Raw genomic sequence first — 21669 nt, forward strand, 5'->3', positions numbered from 1 at the left:
GTAACTCATCACACCCCCACCTCACCCGCCAGTCACTAGGGTTGGTGTCACCCAGTGTGGTAACTCATCACCATCCCCACATCCCCACTTCCATCACCCACCAGTCAGGGTGCAGGCAGCTGGCTGTGGCCCCTGCCATTGGACAGAGAAGAGGGTCTCTGCCTTGGCCAATGGGAGAGGGGAGAAGCTGTGGGGAGCCATGGGTGGCGAGGTCCTGGGAAGGGCGAGACGTGCAGCCTTGTGCTCGGGTCCCACACAGGGATAGGGTGGGGCTGGGCACTCTGCCCATTGGGAGGAGGGGTTCACCGGCTGGCCCTGCCCATCTCAGGTGGGGGCAGTGACACCATGAGTCACCACCCTGGGTGGCATCAACTTTAGTGATGCCTCTGCACCTGAAACATCACTTTTTCCAAGAAGTTCTCCCCGAATTCCTAGACCAGGCTTGCTTCCCATAAGTTGCCTTTGTACCCTATAATACTCTTTCATAACAAAATATTTGAAAGACTCATGAGACTTTTCAATATCTGTCTTCCCCTCTATAAGGGCAGATACCTAGATTGTTTTCTGCTGTATTCCCAGTGCCTAGAGCAGTGTCAAGCGCAGATAGTTGCTTTAATTAATCGTATGTTGAATGACTCCTCCTCCACCAAGTCATCTATGAAATGAAGGTGGTTTTATTCCAGACTAGGACTTGAATTTCAATTCACAGCAGTTGAAGGGCACTGGTATCTGCTGGAGGTAGGAAATATAATGTCACTCCTCCCCAACCCAGACTTTCATTATGTGGTTCTTATGGGCAGGGGACACCCTCACTGCATTGAGGTGCTACATATCTATTTCTTGGTCTCATCAGGCACGTGGATATTAGGAAGCAGGTAGCATGAAAGATCATAAAGTGCTCCTGATAAATAGCAGGAAACTCAGTGGCCCAATGGGGTCTTTAGTGGAATGGTGGGCAGTTCTGCTAAGGAGCAGGGCCTATGCCCCTGTAATTGCTGTTGGTCACTGTGCCAGGATGGACGTGTTCTGTGCTCAGAAGGCAGTAAGCTCTGCTAGTTTGTTCCCAAGCAGCCTCGGTAAATTGGCTTTTCTCACTCACTGAAATTTTACTTCCGTTCTCAGTGTGCGTTAGCAAGGCAGAGGGACTGTAGTGGCCAGAGCTAGTCCATCTGAATTCCACAGGTGCTCCAGGGGCTGTGTGTTTGCGAGGTAACATCTAGGGCATGGCTTTCAGAGGTCATAAGTGGAGAGGGGCAGCAGATTTTGGCATGGCAAGCTGTGTTTACAGGTCTGCTGGGCTGGGTGGATCACAGGAAGGGGTCCTGGGGCAGAACCAAAGAGCTTGGTTACTAGGAGTGCAAAAAGAAACAACCATTGTGCCAGGATGTAGGAGTCAAGACTCAGACTCAGAAACAGAGTGGGAGGGTTGACAGCCACAAAACCAAGCCATCAGAACATCAAACTGGTAGGTACAGGGGAGACAAGCGTGAGGGGTCAGCAGAGACAGAAGAGAGCTGGAGCAAGGTGTGGGGAACTTGTTCAACCCAGTCTCAGCTTGAGTTCACACCTGCTAAAAAGTCTATATTGTCACTGGTGATCCAGTGGATAAAATTCTGAGTCTGTTGTGTTTTTAGGACACATTACACTAGTGATTTTTTATAATGTATTTTTTTTTTTTTATGTTTTAGAAATTCTGCTTCGTATGTACTGAAGGTAGCGATATATCACATTACATATTTCCGTTCTCATTACATATTATTTCATGGACCCCTTATGATAGCAGAGTGATGTGGGCTCTGTCATGGATTCAGTTATGTCCCCCAAAAAATGTGTGTATGAATTTGGCTGGGCCATGATTCCCAGTATTGTATGATTGTCTACCATTTTGAGATATAAAAGAGAAGTGAGCAGAGATACATGGGAACCTCATACCACCAAGAAAGCGGTAACGGGAGCAGAGCACATAATTTGGACCTGAGGTTCCTATGCTGAGATGCTCCCAGACCAAGGGAAGACTGATGCATCACAAGGACCTTCCTCCAGTGCATCACAAGGACCTTCCTCCAGAGCTGACAGAGAGAGAGAGCCTTCCTCTGGAGCTGACAGCCTGAATTTGGACTTGTAACCTACTGGACTGTGAGAGAATAAATTTCTCTTTGTTAAAGCCATCCACTTGTGGTATTTCTGTTATAGCAGCACTAGATGACTAAGACAGGCTCCGACTCTTAAGATCGAGAAGAACTGGGTACAAATCCCATTTCCCCCTCATTAGCTGTGTGACCTCAGCCCAGATTAGAGAGTTGATTTTCTCAAATGCAAAACAGAGATAGCAGTGCCTTCCTGTGACTGGCTGTTGTGTGAGTCAGTAACAATGCCTGAAGAACAATTGCAGAGTAGTAGGTGAGTAATAAATGGTGGCTGCTATTTTCCTTAGAGTCCCTGGGTGGTGCAAACGGTTGACATGCCTGGCTCCTAACTGAAAAGTTGGAGGTCGAGTCTACCCACAGGTGCATCAGAAGAAAGGCCTGGCAGTTCTGAAAAATCAGCCTTTGAAAACCCTGTATAGCACAGTTCTACTCTGACATATATGGGGTTGTGATGAGTCGAAGTCAACTCGATAGCAACCGATTTTATTTTCCTCATTTAAGCTGATTAGTTAAAATTGTAAGGTACCCTGGAATATGGTTTAAAAATAATTGATAAATTAAATAAGGTACTTTAGGTTTCAGAGGTATGCCTATGATTTCAATTATCCTTTCCTTTACTAATAGGTGAGTAAAGATAAAACAGAGAGCCAGACCTGTTAATGTGATTTGCCATTAATGAACTGTACATAAGAGACAGTTTATTTCATTTGCTGATTGGACATGAACAATGCTGACTGCAGCCTGATACTCTGAAATCATACTGTTCAGATAGCACTTCTAAGAGGTTACACAGTTCCACATTTGTGCACAAATAGGGGAAGTCCTGTCAGTCCATGCTTCATCTCAAGTTAAGCACTGATTCAGATCTTAAATGAGTAACATGGCTGAATTAAGTTCCAAATTTCATAAACTGTCTATGGGAGATATTTTGACTTGTTCCTTCCTTATGTTAGCTATTTTAATAGTAATAGGAAGCACTTTTGTAGAATTTACACTGTGCCATGCTGTTTTAGTGTTTTACATATAGTAAGTCATTTGATCACCCAGCAACCTTATGAGATAGGTACTGTAACAATCCCATTCAACAGAGGAGAAAACTGAGGCACGTGGTGAAATAATTTGTCCTTGTCGCACAGTTAGTAGATAGCAGAGCCAGGATTAGAAGCAGGGACTCTGGCCTCAACATCAAGCTTATAAGCTCTCACTGTACTCTGCATGCTGACCTCTCAGATAGCCAGACAAATGAACATCTCTATTCACCATTCATGATTTTTGTTTAGAGAAGAGAAGTTTCAGGTTCCAGAAGAGGCATGGGCTTTGGAGTCGGAAACTCTGAGCACAAGGTTAAGCTTTGTTACTACCTGTTTGCCCGGCCATGGAAGGTGAGCTATGAAACTTCTCCAAACCACCATGTCTTCGCTTATACTGTAAGGATATCATATATTTCTTGTGAGATACTAGTTCTTACCTTGAATATCCCTTTTGTTACCACATTTTTTCTCCTTAATTTTTTTTTTTTGATGGTATGTGTGTTTTCAGTATTAGAATGCATGCTTACTAATTAAGTGTGTTTAAATTTTTGGTTGATAATAGGGAGTTTTAGAAATATGATCTGGTAATATGTCACCAGTGAGGTGAGTGGCACTGTGTGCCACAGATCTGTGGTATGACAATATACCAATAGAGCTATATAATTTATTGTGGGTGTCTTTCCATTAGGTTACATGGGAAACCTCTGGTTTTCCAAATATGACGCAGGAAAACCAAAACAAACCCATCCCATAAAAACTCATTGCCATTGAATGGATTCTGACTCATAGCGACCCTATAGGACAGAGTGGCTGGCGGATTTGAACTGCTGAACATTTGGTTAGCAGCAGTAGCTCTCAAACACTCCAGGGTTCCAACAAACCCATCAGGGCCTCCTAATTATACACAGGAAAACCATAATTGTGCTTGCAAGGCTTAACTCATGGAAATAGAGGAAAAAAAGAAAGGCAAAAGTTTGCAAAGTAACACATCTAGGTACCATCACCTTAATAGAATGCTCAGCCTACACAGTGAGGCTCCAACTCCCATCTGCTGAGCTTCACACATTTCAAAACAGGCCCACCTTGATGCTAAGTGCATTAGAACTGGAATAGTACCTTACCTTTGAGGTCCAGAGGCACAAAAAGTGCCTGGTATACCATTAATCCAATACTAATGAAAGGTATATTAAGTATCTAAGTATATCCAAATATGCAGTTATTTTGGTGGTTTGTTTTCTCCTAAAAATAAATTACTGATTTTTAAAAGCTTTTCAGTTTTTTTTTTTTCAAATAGGGTAAATTTTGATCATTCAGTTAATAGTTACAGAGCATCTTCTGTGTGAAAGACATTTTCTAGGTTAATGCTGTCCAGCAGAACTTTTTGTGATGATGGAAATGTTCTATAATCTGTGCTGTTGAATATGGTAGCCACTAGCTACATATGGCTATTGAGCACTTAAATGTGGTTAGTTTAACTAAGGAAATGAATTTTTAATCTTGTTTCATTTTAATTAATTAAAATTTATAGATCCACATACAGCTAGTGGCTATTGTATTGGACAGTGTAGGCCTAGATCTTTTAATCAGGTGCCAATATTGGCTGGTTAGCAGCTAATTTTTTTAAGAATGCCAAGATAGTTTCTTAGCTTGTTATTTATTCTAAGGTGCTTCTGATGCTGAGCATCTGTGTAGGAAAAAAAAAATCAATTATCAGATATAAATTCAGGCAAATTAAGTGAAACTACAGCCATCAACCTCTTTAGGTTTTATGATATCTGACAGATCCATTTTAATTTTACAGGAACCCAAATGACATAACTTATCAATATTTTAAAATACTGATCATGAATTTGTTGTGAGTATTTTAGTTGCTTCCCATAAATAGATAGTGATATAATTTTAATACTCCATATAACACCATTTATGTATTAAGTTTGGATGTAAGCAGTGGTGTGGTGGTAAATGTTTAAACAGTTCTCTGGAGAAAATGTGTGTATATGTATATATATATGTATATATACATAAACAAAATCTATATACATTTTATGTGTATACATTTTATATATATGTTTGTGTGTGTGTGTGGTTTATTACAAACTTCACTGTTATAAAGGATGTGGGGCAAAACATGCAATTTACAAATAATAAAATACACATTGTTCCTCATTGTAAATTCCATGTAGCCAATTGACTCTCACTGAATGCTTTTGTTGATTTTTGTTAAACTCTTTTATCCCTAATCAACCAATGGTTGCAATTAATGTATAAGTGTAATTCCAACATGAATGTTGGTTGATATTTTTATTTATGTTAATGAGTAAGATGAAGTAGAATAATGAAGACAGTTGTTAGGACCTCACTCATTCACCAGTGATATGAACAACTTATTTGTTAAACCAGATAATAGTTCTCAAATAGTGGGAAAACATTTCCTCAATTTTTTGTGCTATTCACAATGCAGTGACTGCAGACATGCTACAGTTTTAGGCCTAATATGCATTGTTAACATTTTCTGTATCACTTTCTTGAGTCTAACGATCAACAAAGCAATAAAGAAGTCCTAATTTGTAGCATGTGCCACTTTCCATGGTGTAAATACTCCCACCATGACCAATTTCAAGTTACCAATGCAACATCACTGAAAGTGGAGTTGGGATGATACAATAGACGTAATAACTTCAAGAGCATAGACCATAGTAAAATAATTAGGAAGTTAAGAGTTTTGGGAAACCCTGGTGGCATAGTGGTTAAGAGCTACAGCTGCTAACCAAAAGGTCAGCAGTTTGAATCCACCAGGCCCTCCTTGGAAACTCTGTAGGGCAGTTCTGCTCTGTCCTATAGGGTTGCTATGAGTCAGAATCAACTCGATGGCCAACAGATTTGTTTGTTTTTTTTTTTTTAAATGAGTTTTGAGTTTTTATTACCTTTATTTTTAATATAATTTATTTGGTTGTCAGTCTATATAATTTGATTTCTAATAATGGCTAGTTCCACAATTGATCCTGTGTTCTCTTTGCACTGCTGAATTCATCAACAATTTATTGACAGGCCATTCTATGCCAGGACTGGGTGCAAGGGCTATAAATATAATTAAAGCCTGTTAATGGATGAGCCTTCCAGGGTGTGTTCTTGCCCTGTTCTGTATCCACATTTTCTCCCTGGATGATCTTATCCAGGCTTATGACTTTAAAAATCGTCTTTATGCTGATGAGTCCCAAATTTATATTTCTGCCTCTGTTTTCTAATGCAAGCTCCAGACTCATAAAATCCAACTTCCCACTTGATAATTCCCCTTGGAGATCTCATACTTATCTTAAACTGGACATGGCCATACCTGTCTGACACATGTTAATGTCCACCTTCTGTCCCAAACCTGCCCACTGTCCCTCCAGTCTTCACTATTCTCAGTCAGTGACACTAGCATGCATCAGTTGATTGAGCCACAAATTTAGGAATAATTCTTAGTCTTTCTCTTTCATTCATTTTCAATTCTGTTTCTTCTACTTCCAAAATACTTCCCAAACCTGGACAGTCCTCACCATCCCTTCACTGCTATCATCTTAATCAGAGTCATGACCTCTTATCAGGACTACTGATAGACTCCAACTCGTTTCCCCTGCCTTCACTTTGCCCTCATACAGACCTTTCACACAGTGTCTTAGTTATCTACTGCTGCTATAACAGAAATGCCACAAATGGGTGGCTTTAACAAACGAATTTATTTTCTCACAGTTTAGCGGGTAGAAGTCCGAATTGAGGGCACCAGCTGTAGAGGAAGGCTTTCTCTCTATGTTGGCTCTGGGAGAAGGTCCTTGTTTCTTTTCAGCTTCTGTTTCTTGGTTCCTTGGAGATCTCATGTGGCATTGCATCTGTCTTCCCCCATCTCTGCCTGCTTGCTCAATCTGCTCTTTTTATATCTCAAAAGAGAGTGACTTAAAACACATTCTACACTAATACTGTCTCATTAACATAACAAAGTAAACCCATTCCCAAATGGGATTATAACCACAGATATAAGGGTTAGAATTTACAACACATATTTTTGGGGGACACAATTCAATCCATAACACACAGTATGAAAAATGAACTCTTAAAAATCTAAACCAGCTCATATCACTCTTTTGCTTAAAATCGCTCCAGTGGTTATTCATTTGAATTAGAATAAAGTCCAGATTTCTTTCCACATCTGTAGTAGGCAGAATGATGGACTCTGAAAGATATACATGTCCTAATCTCCGGATCCTGTGAATATGACAAAAGAGACATCACAGATGTAATTAAGGACCCTGAGATGGGAGATTATCCTGGATTATCTGGGTGGTCCCAATGTAATCACAAAGGTCCTTAAAAATGGAAGAAGGAAGCAGAACAGAGTCAGAGGAAGACTTGACTGTGGAAGGATGGTCAGGAAGATGCAACGCTGCTGTCTTTGAATATAGAGGAAGGAGGCCACAAATCGAGGAGTGTGGGTGGCCTCTAGAAGCTGGAAAAGGCCAGGAAACAGATTCTCCCCTGGAATATCCAGAAAGGAATGCAGCCTTGCCAACATGATTTTAGCTGGTGAAATTTGGGTTAGACTTCTAACTTACAGAACTGTAAGGTAATAAATTTTGTTGTTTAAACCACGAAGTTTGTGATAGTTTATTATAGTAGCCATAGAAAATGAATACAATAGCCTACAAAACCCTACAAAATCTGCTTCCTGTTAGTCTCTGTGATTGTATTGCCTGTCATTCTCTCCACTTGTTCACTATGCTGTAGACACGCTTCCCTTCTCTCTAGTTAACAAGCTGGGCTTTTGCACCAGCTCTTTCTTTGCCTAAAACTTTCTTCCCCAGATCTTCATCTCGCTGGCTCCCCAGCACTTAGATTTCAGAAAATTCCTCAAAAAGGCATCATCCCAGTCACATTTTAATCTTTGTTTTATTTTCTCAGTAGCTTCTATTAGGATCTGATATTGTATTAAAAATTTGTTGATTGTGTTTATACATGCCCCACTAGATACACTCCATTAAAATATAAACTTCATGAAGCCGAGGACATTGTCTGTTGTGTTCTTACAGCAAGCTGTAGATGAATATTTGTTAAAAAAATGAAAACCTGGTTCCTTGCCTCAGGACATGTACAGTCTATGGAGAGAAGATGTATCAAGCAATGATTAGAAAACAGTGTAATGAATGCTATGAAGGGGTTCATACCAGGTGCTATGGGTGCTCATACAAAAGATGCCCTTGCCAGACTTTCCAAAGGAGTGACTCCTGGCAGAATCTTGAAGAGAAAGTGGAAAAGCAAAAACCAGTTAAAAAGGAGCAGGTAGAAGATGTTGGAGGAGCAAGGGCACAAAGATGTGAAACAGGAAGGTATGTTTAGGGGAACTGTAGGTGATTTGGTTGCCTTAAGCATAAAAGTGAAAGGTAAGAAGGTGTCCAGTCATAAGGGACTTTGTATGACTTGCCAAGAGATTTTTAATTTATATAATGGCAATTAAAGGAGCCCTGGTGGTGCAGTGGTTAAAGTGCTCAACTGCTAACCAAAAAGTCAGCTGCTCAAACTCACCAGCCACTCTGTGGAACAAAGATGTGTCAGTCTGCTTCTGTAAAGATTTTTAGCCTTGGAAACCTTATGGGGCAGCTGCTCTATCCTGTAGGGTCACTGTGTGTCAGAATCAACTTGACGGCAGTGGGGGAATGGCCATTAGGGGCCACTGAAAAGTTTTAAGGAGTGCCAGTTTGGCAATGTAGAAAACTTATACTGATGGCATTATGGAGAATAGATTGAAAGAGAGTAATGCTGGAGGAAGGACAAGAGTTGTGAAGATATGGCTGTTGTCAAGGTAAAAGACCCTAATGCAGTAACAATGAAGTTAGAGGCTGACGGAGTGATCTGAGAAATATATCGGAGGTAGATTTTATGGGAATGGTGACCAATTTATTGTGCAGGGTGAGGGAGAAGAGGGATTAAGAGTGACACACAGGTTTTGGGCTTGGTTGACTACTAGAGAGTGCTACCATCAGTGAGAATAGGCAGTATAGGAGGAGGATGTAAGACAGATTTTATCGTGATGAGTTTGACGTGCCATTGGTGGATGGAGAACATATATCAGAGGCACTTGGATTATTGAGTCTGAATCTTGGGGGAAAGATCAAGACCAGAAATTAGATTTGGGAGTCAATGGCATATGTGATGTGAGTGATTGAGAAGTGAGTTGAGGGTGGAATCCTGGGGAACCCCAGTTTTTACACATTGAATGGAGAAAGATGAGTCCAGGAATGAGATCCAGAAGGAATAGTCAGAGAGGAAGGAAAAGAATCAGGAGCATGCTCTCTCGGCCAGAAAGACCTGTCTCCTTAATCTGAACCTGTGATTTACTGCCCATTTCAAGTGGTGCCTCTTCAGGAATTTTTTTTCTGGTACTCTCAGATGGATGTGATTGTTTTTCACTGTATCACTACCACATCTTATTTGTGCCTATTTTATGGTGATTGCCACATTGTAAATTTTTGGTTTGTTTTGTACTCTGGTCTAATTATCTGTCTCCTAGATAATAACCTTCTTGAAAGCAGGAACTATGACTTAATAATTTTTCCTTTTTTGTAGTTTCCAGTAGAATGTCATGCACATATCACCTTCATGGCAAATGAATACACCACTGAATGTAGCAGATATCTTGGAAAGTAACATTTATTCAAATTTTAAAGAAAACAGCAATCATTTGAATAAATGTAGCTGACACCAAACAGCTAAGCAAATATTTCTCCAAGATGATGCTAGTTTATCATCTTGATACACTTGAGCATTATGAGTTCTTATGTAATCATAATAAGGAACTGTTTATTCACTGTTTACTATGTTCCAGATGTTTGCCAAGTACTTTACACATATGATTTCATTTAATCTTCACAATAACCTATGGAGTTGGCATTATTATTGTCACTGATGGAAGGTATGAATCTTAGAGAGGTTGAGTTACTTGCTGAAGACCACACAGACAGAAAGGGACTAAGATTTAAAGCCAGGCAGCCTGGCTGCTGAGCCCATGTTCTAAGTGCTATAGTAGACTGCCTTTCAGGTGACATTATAGAAAATCCTGAGCTGAGGCAAGTAGGGTACAGGAGGGACACTTCAGGAGTCTGCAAATGATTTTACTAATTTTTAACAGTCCACAATCGGGTGTGCATTTTGAATGAGTAGAAATAAATACTTGACAGTATTTGCATGTGAAACAGTTATATTTTTGTGATGTATTATAAACATTTGTGCTAATTTAAACAAATTACCGTATTTTATGCAAATAATACTCTTGTTCTATGTTTGTTTGCCAGCTGTGCCCTTCCCCCTCGAGGTATTTTTGTAACCACACTGCTAATTTTTTTCACAGCAACATGTAAAAATACAATCCTGTTGAGTAAATTCAATTCATTCAGCAAGAGATTTAGAATGCAGGACTTTGTCACCATTTACTATAGCACAAATATAAAATACTGGTCACCATTCTCTAAAGGCAGGAACAAATCAATCTAATAAAGTAAAAGATCCAGAACAGGCTTTGGTGCTCAAACTAGGAGAGCATTAAAAGCTGTTGTTACTGTAGCCCTAGTAGTGATAATATCCATTCATCCTGCTTCTTTACTGTTTAACAAGATGAGGAGTGGTCTTTATTCCCACTAGTCTGTTAACATTGTAAGGTGTAAGCTGTATCTCTCTCTTCCATTGTGAACCCCTGAAGAACAAACAGAGCTCAGTTTTTTCTGTTACTCTGTATCAAGTACAAAACACCAGCAGGCAATGAATAGGATAAAAGCTGTAGCAATTATTGCAATATAAGGCAGGTATATATAAGCTCCAGGAGGGTAGGGACTTCACCTTTTTTGTTTACACTGAGCCTCCAGCTCCAAGACAGATTTTGAGCTTAGTAAATATTTGTTGAAAAATAGATGGTATTATAGTAAGGAACAATTGTCTGACGGGTGGAATGGATTATCTACTAAATCTTCTATTTCTAAGATCTGTGGTTCTATTATTCATAGTCTAAATTTTTATTAAAAATTATGAGTTGGGCACTTACCTTGTCTGCCTATGCAGTACAAACTCTATTCATTTTTAACTTAACTTTTCCATGTTACCTAACAAAATTGTAAGTTTGCTAATATGTCCTCATTTCTATAGCATCATATAGGTAAATATTTAACTATTGTTTTGATTGATTTAGTAATATAATAAATTTAAATGATTGGATAACTTACTATATTAATGGAGGGAAAATTAATTCTAATGCATATTTTGTGAATCGTATATAGTCTATTTTCTAATTTATTAAGAAAAACTAGAATTGACATGTCTGTTAAACTCCTGTCACAACTACATTTGGTAATCTGAATGTCTCAGACTTTACCAGCCAGATAGTGCCATTGTGTTGTTCAGGACTCACCTTACGGCAGGAGTTCCTGGGTGATGCAAACAGTTAATGTGCTAGGCTGCTAGTATCTTGGAAGAAAGGGTTGGCAGTCTACTTCTGAAAAATCAGCTATTGAAACCCTAGGGAGTACAGTTCTGCTCTGACACACATGGGGTTGGTATGAGTCAGAATTGACTCAGTGGTAACTGGTACTCATACCACATGGAAAACAGCAGATGCCAAATTCAAATTAGCTATAGCAGTGAAAGGGATTATTGGTCTGTGTCACCAACTGAGGGATTGGGCAAGGTGACAGGAACTACAAATGTGGACATCATTGGACCTCTTTCTCTCCTTTTGTCATCTTGGGTTCTCTTTGCAAATTAGTGTATTCTTGCAAGCTAGTTTCATCCTTAAGGCTAAAGCTGGGGAGGAAGGGGACTGCAGCTTTAAGGCACATCTTCATAGCTTAATAACCAAAAAGAAGAAGGGATGAGTCTCCCAGTTTCGATTCAAGAAATGCTGAGGAAGGACTCTGATGGGCCTCTCTTGGAGCACTTGATCCATCACTGTCCTATGAGGGGCTGGTGAAGGACTCTGATTGGTCCAGCCTCAGTACCAGGCCTGCCCTTATGGTTGGGGGTGGGATGAGAGCTGTATCAAAGAAGTAGGGAGAAGAGTGCAGGGCAGGCAACAACAGTGTAGTGGTGTCCATTATGTCCAGGACACTGGCATTCATACCCTGATGGCTGGGAGCTCCCACATACTAGATAGGAGGAAGTTATGCCTTTTGCAATGCCTCTATCGTCCAATACTTCCGGGAGTCCTAAAGGTACCTCTAAGTGTTCAAGACTCAGTGCTGGTTTTTACTGTCTACTGTGGCTCCCACTGTCCTGGGTGTGTTCATGAAAGTCCTTATATGAGGCAGGAACGGTGCCACCACATAGTACTGGTGTAGATGAACATCCACTCCATGAACACAGAACTGGAATTCTACCCCCATGTCCCTCTGCCAGGAGTCTAACTATGCTCCATTTTAGGGTACCAGACACACACACAGACACAACCCAATTACCATGGACTAGATTCCGACTCATGTGTTTTATTTATTTATTTTATTGTGCTTTAGGTGAAAGTTTACAGTTACCAAGTTAATTTCTCATACAAAAATTTCTACACATATTGTTATATGACACTAGTTGCAATCCCTATAATGTGACAACACACTCCCCCTTTCCACCCCGGGTTTCCCGTGTCCATCCAACCAGCTCCTGTAGCTTCCTGCCTCCTCATCCAGCCTCTGGACAGGAGCTGCCCATTTGGTCTCGTGTATCTGCTTAAATTAAGAAGCACACTCTTCACAAGTATTATTTTATGACCCAATGTGTTTTAGAGTGGGACTGTGCTCCACAGGGTTTTCAATGGCTGTGATCTTTTGGAAGTAGATCACCAGGCCTGTTTTCTGAGGTGCTTATGGGTGAATTCAAATTGCCAACTTTCTGGTTAGTAGCCCACTGCTTAATAGTTTGTGCCACCCAAGGACTTAAGGTGGGGATAGGGAGCCCCACAAGAAGATTCCCTGTGCCACCCTGAACTCACGACATAGTTCGTTGGCTTAATGCTTCAGCTGGCTGAGCCAGAACTTTGTACACCCATATGCAAATGTCTTACCCATCTGCCACTTGGAGGATGGAGCTTTGTTCCTATTATTGTGTCTGTTGCTGCTCTGTCCCCATTGCTGACATCAGCATTTTTGTTGCCTGTGGAACTGAAAGTCAGCCTCTCCTGATGTTGGTTATGTTTGAATGGTGGTATTGTAACCTGAATCCAGAGAGGCATCTGCCATCATCCCAGTGCAAAGCAAGGAGAATGGGTGGTACCTTTCCACTTGGGTAACACAGTCCTGCCAATTTTAGTGATACAGCTTTTCCAAGTCATACCTATAAACTCTTTTCCAGAGTGCACAACCTACCAGAATGGGTGGATTGGAATGGGGTGGATTCAGAAATCACTTTTTAAGTTATATGCAATTGTTTGACTATACAAGATGCCTTCTTTCTTAGAGTGAATTCTTGGAGCATCCTCATTCTCTCCCCACAGTCTGACCACTGCTGGGGCCATTTCAAGTTAAGAGGTAGAAGGGACACTTGTGCTGTTAAATTGTACCACCACAAGTGAGTCTTTGATATCAGTTGATTTAGCCATCTGCACAATTCCTAGAGATACAGATTCACTTTAACTTTAGTAATAATAGGAGCCACACCCTCTCCACACACCACTGTTGACTTTTTAAACCGTGCAAAGACTGAATTAAGGTAAATTTACTGTTTCTATGTATATTTTTATAACTACTTTATTGAGGTATAATTCACATACCATACAAATGCATTTAAAGTGTATAATTTGATGGGTTTTAGTATATTCACAGAATTGTATAACCATCATCACAATCATTTTAGAACATTTCCATCACCCCAAAAAGAAACTCTAGTATTTCACTATTTTGCATAATCTAACCCTTGGTATTCAGCAGAAAAACATTTGCATACATGCTGATGTGGAAGGGGGCATGGTCTTTGCACACATTAAAATCATTTGCACAATAACCGCCCCATCCTAATTGTTCATACGTCTGTCTTTGCAGTGATAGAATCTTCTTCTTAGAAACATTATATCTAAAACATTTTAGTATGCACGTTAATATTTATTTAAAGAAGTAAATGCTTCACTTCAGAAAATAGACATGGTCAGGAGATTATTAAACAATTGGTACATTTATTCTGTAATTTGGAATTCTGTTATGTGAATTTTTGTCAAGGGAGGGACAACCCATAAATTAACATGGTTCACTTTTTAAGGACCTATATATAGTCAAGCCACCTATGCAGTGAATAATCCTGTTGAATGTTTTAGAATTGACTTTGTGAGATAAATATGGACAATGAAGATTTGTGTGATGACAAAGAATGGAACAACATCACGTGCTGCTTTATAGAGTAGATGTATGTGAAAAACTCGGGAGTTGGATCCAGCTATGGTTTCTCTACTTCATGTTTTTCAATTCTGGCATCCTGCACTCTATAAAACTTTAACTTAATTTCACCTTGTTTCAGGCATAGTTTTCTAAAACTGTGTCTACATCAGGTAAAAACAGGAACTTGAAATACTGTAACATGGTGCACTTTTCCTTTTAAAAAAGCTTACTCCATCATATGAGATTCTCTTTGCTGTGCTCCTATGTGACATTTCCATTCAGAAATGCCTTGAAAATCAAGTGAAGACTTTACAGGAATCAGAGTGGACAAAACGCTATGTCTGCCCAATCATTACTGGCTAATCTAGTGCAATTGCCATTTTCATGGGTATCATCATACAGTCAGACCTGCTGGGTGCCCCACACAAATGCCTGGACTTTTTCTTTTTTAATTCTCTTGGTTCCCCATCAAGTATTACTCCTGTTTAAGGTTTGCAATTTGTAAAACTTCAAGGCATCTCAGGTTTTAAAGTAATGGTATAGTTTTCTTTTGGAATGTTTACCTTATGTGGAGAAGTACTTACTGTAAATTGATAAATACAGGACTTACTCTCTTCATTAGATATATAAAAACTATTTTGAAATTGGCTGTGGATGTAATGCAGTTTATAAATTCCACCCTAAACACACTATGTCTGTTTGCTTGTGTTGTTGCACTTACATTCAATAAAAGTTTACTTATTCATAATTCTCATGATTAGAAATCTTGTTGTTGTTACGTGCGGTAGAGTCGGTTCCTACTCATAGTGACTCTGTACAACAGAATGGAACACTGCTCAGTCTTGAGCCATTTCACAGTCGTTGCTATGTTTGAGCTCATTGTTGTAGCCACTGTGTCAGTCCATCTCATTGAGAGCCTTCCTCTTTTTTGCTGACCCTCTACTTCACCAAGCATGATGTCCTTCTCCAGGGACTAGTCCCTCCTGATAACATGTCCAAAGAATGTGAGATGAAGTCTCTCCATCCTTGCTTCTAAGGAGCCTTCTGGCTGTACTTCTTCCAAGACAGACCTGTTCATTCTTTTGGCAGTCCATGGTATATTCAGTATTCTTTGCCAACACCATAATTCAAAGGCATCAATTCTTCTTCGGTCTTCCTTATTAATTGTCCAGCTTTTGCATGCATATGAGGCGATTGAAAACACCATGGCTTGGGTCAGGTGTACCTTAGTCCTTAAAGTGACATCTTTGCTTTTTAACACTTTAAAGAGGTCTTTTGCAGCAGATTTTCCCAATGCAATGTGTCATTTGATTTCTTGACTGCTTCTTCATGGGCGTTGATTGTGGATCCAAGTAAAATGAAATCCTTGACAACTTCAATCTTGTCTCCACTTATCATGATGTTGCTTATTGGTCCAGTTGTGAGGAATTTTATTTTCTTTATGTTGAGGTGCAATCCATACTGAAGGCTGTAGTTTTTGATCTTCATCAGTAAGTGGTTCAAGTCCTCTTCACTTTCAGCAAGTAAGGTTGTGTCATCTGCATAACATAAGTTGTTAATGAATCTTCCTCCAATCCTGATAATGCATTCTTCGCGTATGGTCCAGTTCTCGGATTGTTTGCTCAGCGTACAGATTGAATAAATATGGTGAAAGGATACAACCCTGATGCACACTTTTCCTGATTTTAAACCACGCTGTATCCCCTTGTTCTGTCTGAACAACTGCCTCTTGGTCTATATACAGATTCTGCATGAGCAAAATTAAGTGTTCTGGAATTTCCATTCTTTGCAATGTTATCCATAATTTGTTATGATCCACGTAGTCTAATGCCTTTGCATAGTCAGTAAAGCATAGGTAAACATCTTTCTGGTATTTTTTGCTTTCTGCCATGATCCACCTGACATCAGCAGTGATATTCCTCATTCCACATCCTCTTCTGAATCCGGCTTGAATTTCTGGCAGTTCCATCGATGTACTGCTGCAGCCCCTTTTGAATGATCTTCAGCACAATTTTACTTGCATGTGATATTAATAATACTGTTCAATAATTTCTGCATTTTGTTGGATCACCTTTCTTTGGAATGGACACAAATATGGATCTCTTCCAGCCGGTTGGCCAGGTAGTTGTCTTCCGAATTTCTTGGCATAGATGAATGAGCACTTCCAGTGCTGCGTTCATTTGCTGAAATATCTCAACTGGTATTCCATCAATTCCTGGAACCTTCTTTTTCATCAATGCCTTCAGTGAAGCTTGGACTTCTTTCTTCAGTACCTTCTGTTCTTGATCATGTGCTACCTCCTGAAATGATTGAACATCGACCAGTTCTTTTTGGTACAGTGACTTTGTGTATTCTTTCCATCTTCTTTTGATACTTCCTGCGTTGCTTAATATTTTCCCCATAGAATCCTGCACTATTGCAACTCAAGGCTTGAGGTTTTTTTTTTTTTCAGTTCTTTCAGCTTGAGAAGTGCCGAGTGTGTTCTTCCCTTTTGGTTTTCTGACTCCAGGTCTTTGCACATTTCATTGTAATACTTTACTTTGCCTTCTTGAGCTGCCCTTTGAAGTCTTCTGTTCAGCTCTTTTACTTCATCATTTCTTCCTTTCACTTTAGCTAGTCTACCTTCAAGAAAATCTTCCAGAGTCTCTTCTGACATCCATTTTAGTCTTTTCTTTCTTGTCTTTTTAATGACCTCTTGTTTTCTTCGTGTATGATGTCCTTGATGTCATTCCACAACTTGTCTGGTCTTCAGTCATTAGTGTTTAATGAGTCAAATCTATTCTTGAGATGGTCTGTAAATTCAACTGGAATATACTCAAGGTCATACTTTGGCTCTCCTGGACTTGTTCTAATTTTCTCGAACTTCAGCTTGAACTTGCATATGAGCAGTTGATGGTCTGTTCCACAGTCAGCTCCTGGTCTTGTTCTGACTGATAATATCGAACTTTTCCATCGTCTCTTTCCATGGATGTAATCTGTTTGATTCCTGCGTATTCCATCTGGCGGGGTCCATGTGTATAGTTACCATTTATGTTGTTGAAAAAAGGTATTTGCAATGAAGAAGTCATTGGTGTTGCAAAATTCTATTATGTGATCTCTGGCATCGTTTCTATCACCAACGCCATATTTTTCAGTTACTGTTCCTTCTTTGTGTCCAACTTTTGCATCCAATCACTAATAATTATCAATGCATCTTGATTGCATGTATGATCAATTTCAGACTGCAGAAGTTGGTAAAAGTCTTTAATTCCTTCATCTTTGAATTTAGTGGTTGGTGCATAAGTTTTAATGATAGTCTTATTAACTGGTGATCCTTGTAGGCATATGGATATTATCGTATTGCTGACAACATTTTACTTCAGGATAGATCTTGAAATTTTCTTTTTGAGGTTTGATAGGTTGCCATGCTTCTTCAGTTTGTCATTCCTGGCATAGTAGACCATATGATTTTCCAATTCAAAATGGCCAGTAGCAGTTCATTTCAGCTCACTAACGCCTAGTATATTGATCTTTATGCATTCCATATCATTTTTGACAACTTCCTATTTTCCTAGATTCATACTTCTTACATTCCACATTCCGATTATTAATGGATGTTTGCAATTATTTCTTCTCATTTTGAGTCATGCTACACCAGTAGATGAAGGTCCCAAAAGCTTTACTCCATCCATATCATTAAGGTTGACTCTACTTTGAGGAGGCAGCCCTTCCCCAGTCGTATTTTGAGTGCCTTCCAACTTGAGGGGCTTATCTTCTGGCACTATATCAGACAATGTTCTGTGGCTATAGTTTTCATTGGCTAATTTTTCAAAAGTAGACTGCAGGTTCTTCTACTTAGTCTATCTTAGTCTGGAAGCTCAGCTGAAACCTGTCCACAGTGGGTGATTCTGCTGGTATTTGAAGTTCTGGTGGCATAGCTTTCAGCATCACAGCACCACGAAAACCACCACAGTGTGACAAACTGACAGACATGTAGGGATTAGAAATCTAAATATCTTATATTTTTATATATCTACCATGTTATAAAGGAGCCCTGGTGGCACAATGGTTAAATGCTTGGCTGCTGTCTTAAAGGTCGGTGGTTCAAACCTACCAGCAGCTCCGCGGATTTACTCTTGTATGGGGCAGTTCTAGTCTGTCATACAGGGTTACTGTGAGTCAGAATTGACTTAATGACACACGACAACAGCAGCAACAACAACAGCCATGTTGTAATTGGTGACCATAATGATGATTCAGAAGCACTGCTAGAGCAAGAATTATTTTTAAAATTATCAAAGAAAAATCAATTCCTGTCCCTAGTGATTTCAGTATTCAGCTCAATTTATTTTAGTATGAAAAATAGGCTTTGGAGCAGCCAAACCCCAGACTCGAGGCTCAGCTTCACTTTTTTTTTCTAACTCTGACCCTGGGACAAGTTACTTAACCTCTCTTAGCCTCATTCCTCACCTGTCTCTTATAATCCTATTGAACTCATACGTTTATTGTGAAAATTAAATAAGCCAATACATGTACGCATGTCTGGCACATAATTTGTACTCAGTACATGTTACCTGTTGTTATTGTCAACAACAGCAATGACAAGAACAATAATACCTTGGAAATATTCTATATGGGGTATATGTTGTAATCTTTTCTTTAAAATTGTGTTTATTTTGTAATCTGTTATAATCTTCATTAGCCATATATTTCACTCTAAGTAGGATACTTGATTACTCTTTTATTATACAGTATAGATGCACACACACATATATGTGTGTGTGTATGTGTGTGAGTATATGTGTATATATGTATGTATATGTATATATTCATGCATATTGCACCCGAGTTTTTTAAAAATAGGTTCTAGAATTTAAATCTTCCTATATTTGAATATATATATTATCAAGGTCAATACCTTCTCACATCTCTTCAGATGTAGGAAGAAACATGGGCACATAACTATGCTATATAGTGTGCTGTCACAAACTCGAAGACAATTCCAGCTGAGTGAATACCATCCTAACCTAGGGCACTACAAGGTTTATAGCTCCCTCTTGATTGTGTCAGGAAGGGCTCAAGGACAAGCTTGCATTAGCCATAAGAAAGAAGGTACTTTGGAGACAGTAAAAATGGATTTGACTCTGGGGCACCACGGGAGTGCTCTGTTTTGCCTACTTGACTCACACAGATTACACTTGTACTAAGCACTGTGGTAGCTAAATATTTTGACACTGAGCAGCATAGTCAGTAAAAGCTTTTGCTAATGTCTGTGTGACACCCTCCCAAATGTGGCACCCTCACATTTTTAGTCTATTAGCCAGTGATAATTTTATATACTGGTGCTATGAAACTAGTTTGCTTAATTTTTTTTAAAATTTAAGTTAATGATATTGTTCTCCCTGAAATGATTAAGTTGTTTCTTTGTTATATACATACAGTCAAAATATGCTTCAAAATGCGCCTGTTTACAAGTGTCCTTTTAAAAAGGAAAGCCAAATAAAAAAATCATAGGTTTTTTCTTTTTTTAAAAAAAATCCCTGTAAATATCAAATTTCAGGTGACATCTGCATCATTATGTTCTATTTGCCTACCAAAAAAAAAAAAAAAAAAAATGAGACACTACAGCTGAGAATGCTTTGCAGTAAGTGCACATAAATCCCAATGCTGTGAGTGCTAGTGGATTGTGGAAGGAGGCAAAAGGCTATGTGTTTTTAGGCCCTTTTAAAACCTGGAAACGGACAGTCGGCATTAGTATTTGGGATGTATTCTGCATGATGATAATTTTGCCTCTGGGAAAGTCAGGGATTTTGAAGTCTGAAGTCACTTGTTTGGCTCTGCCCGCTAGAGAACTCAAGAATGCTATTCATCAGCCAGTGTGAACAGTGGTTGAGAAATAATTCGTTGCAAAAATAATTTCCTGAATTTTTAAGAGGCAGAAATTCTTCTGCGTTGTTTTTCAGGCCCTGGAATGGCATATCTTGGTGGAGTTTTCAGGTGGGACTTGGAATAAAGGGGCAAGTATATATTTTAAAAATCTCCATGACTATTCTTTTTCTCAGAGAACTCCTAAATGCCCTGTTAGTCTTTTGAACAATTTTCTTTCCTTTTTTTTTTCTTGAAAAAACAATCATGCAATAATGCCAGTATGAGATCAGCTTTTGTTAAAATACCCACACAACATCATCAAATCCTTCTGGAGATGCTAAAGAGAGCAAGGAGAGAAAGTGAAAGGAGATATAGTTCATTCCATGATATTCAGATTAGTACTGACGTTAATTCCCTATTTAGTTCTTTTCTAGATCATGAAAAAAATAGTCACAGGCATTGTGTTTCATCTTCTCTAGCTGTTACCCAGCACAACTGCTTTCTAAAATCCTCTACTGAGTTTCTAAGCTTCTGCTCCAAGGCACTCTTTTGTATAAATTTTTCACTATCTCAGTTAAAAACCATTTATTCATTCAACGCTTATTTGTTAAATACTTAGTGTGCACCAGGCATTGTTCATAATTCTTGGGATGTATCAGTGAACTAACAGACAAGTCTTCCTGTGCTCATGGAGTTTGCATTTCAGCTCACAAAGAGGATCTAACATACCTATCCATGACAAGACCCAGCCTTTAGCGTGCTGAAAGGGTCCTTGCGGTCCAGGAAGGTCTATACCCACTGCTTGTAACAGGGCTGCAAGTTCACTAACACATAACACTGAGATGTGTAGAAACAAACAAACAAACAAATATTTTTTAAATTTTGTCTACTACCTGATCTAAAGTAAAGAGCCCTGGTAGAGCAATGGTTAAGTGCTTGGCTGCTAACTGAAAGGTCGGTGGTTCAAATACAGCAGCAGCTCTGTGGGAGAAAAGACCTGGTGATCTGCTGCCACAAAGAATACAGCCTAGGTAATCCTATGGGGCAGTTCTGTCCTGTGGGGTCTCTGTGAGTCAGAGTCAACTCAGTGGCACACAACAGCAACAACAACATGCTTGATCTAATCTTTTTCATGATCCCCTTTCTAGGAGAAAATGTGAAAAAAAAAAAACAAAAAACTAGATTTTCTCCCATCCAATGTAATAATTTAACCATTGCCTTTGGATAATGTTTGGTGTCTAGACTGGAAAGGAAGAGGGGTATGTGAGTAACTTT

General features: G+C 39.3%; 1 protein-coding gene across 3 annotated transcripts in view; it reads left to right on the forward strand.

The window, feature by feature from the left end:
• SSPN (sarcospan) overlaps positions 1-21669 on the forward strand; it is a 156249-nt gene that overhangs the window by 19110 nt on the left and 115470 nt on the right. The gene's annotated exons all lie outside the window — the stretch shown is intronic.

Source organism: Trichechus manatus, unplaced genomic scaffold, assembly GCF_000243295.1.
Source record: "Trichechus manatus latirostris isolate Lorelei unplaced genomic scaffold, TriManLat1.0 scaffold00112, whole genome shotgun sequence".
In the NCBI taxonomy this organism is placed as follows: Eukaryota; Metazoa; Chordata; class Mammalia; order Sirenia; family Trichechidae; genus Trichechus; species Trichechus manatus.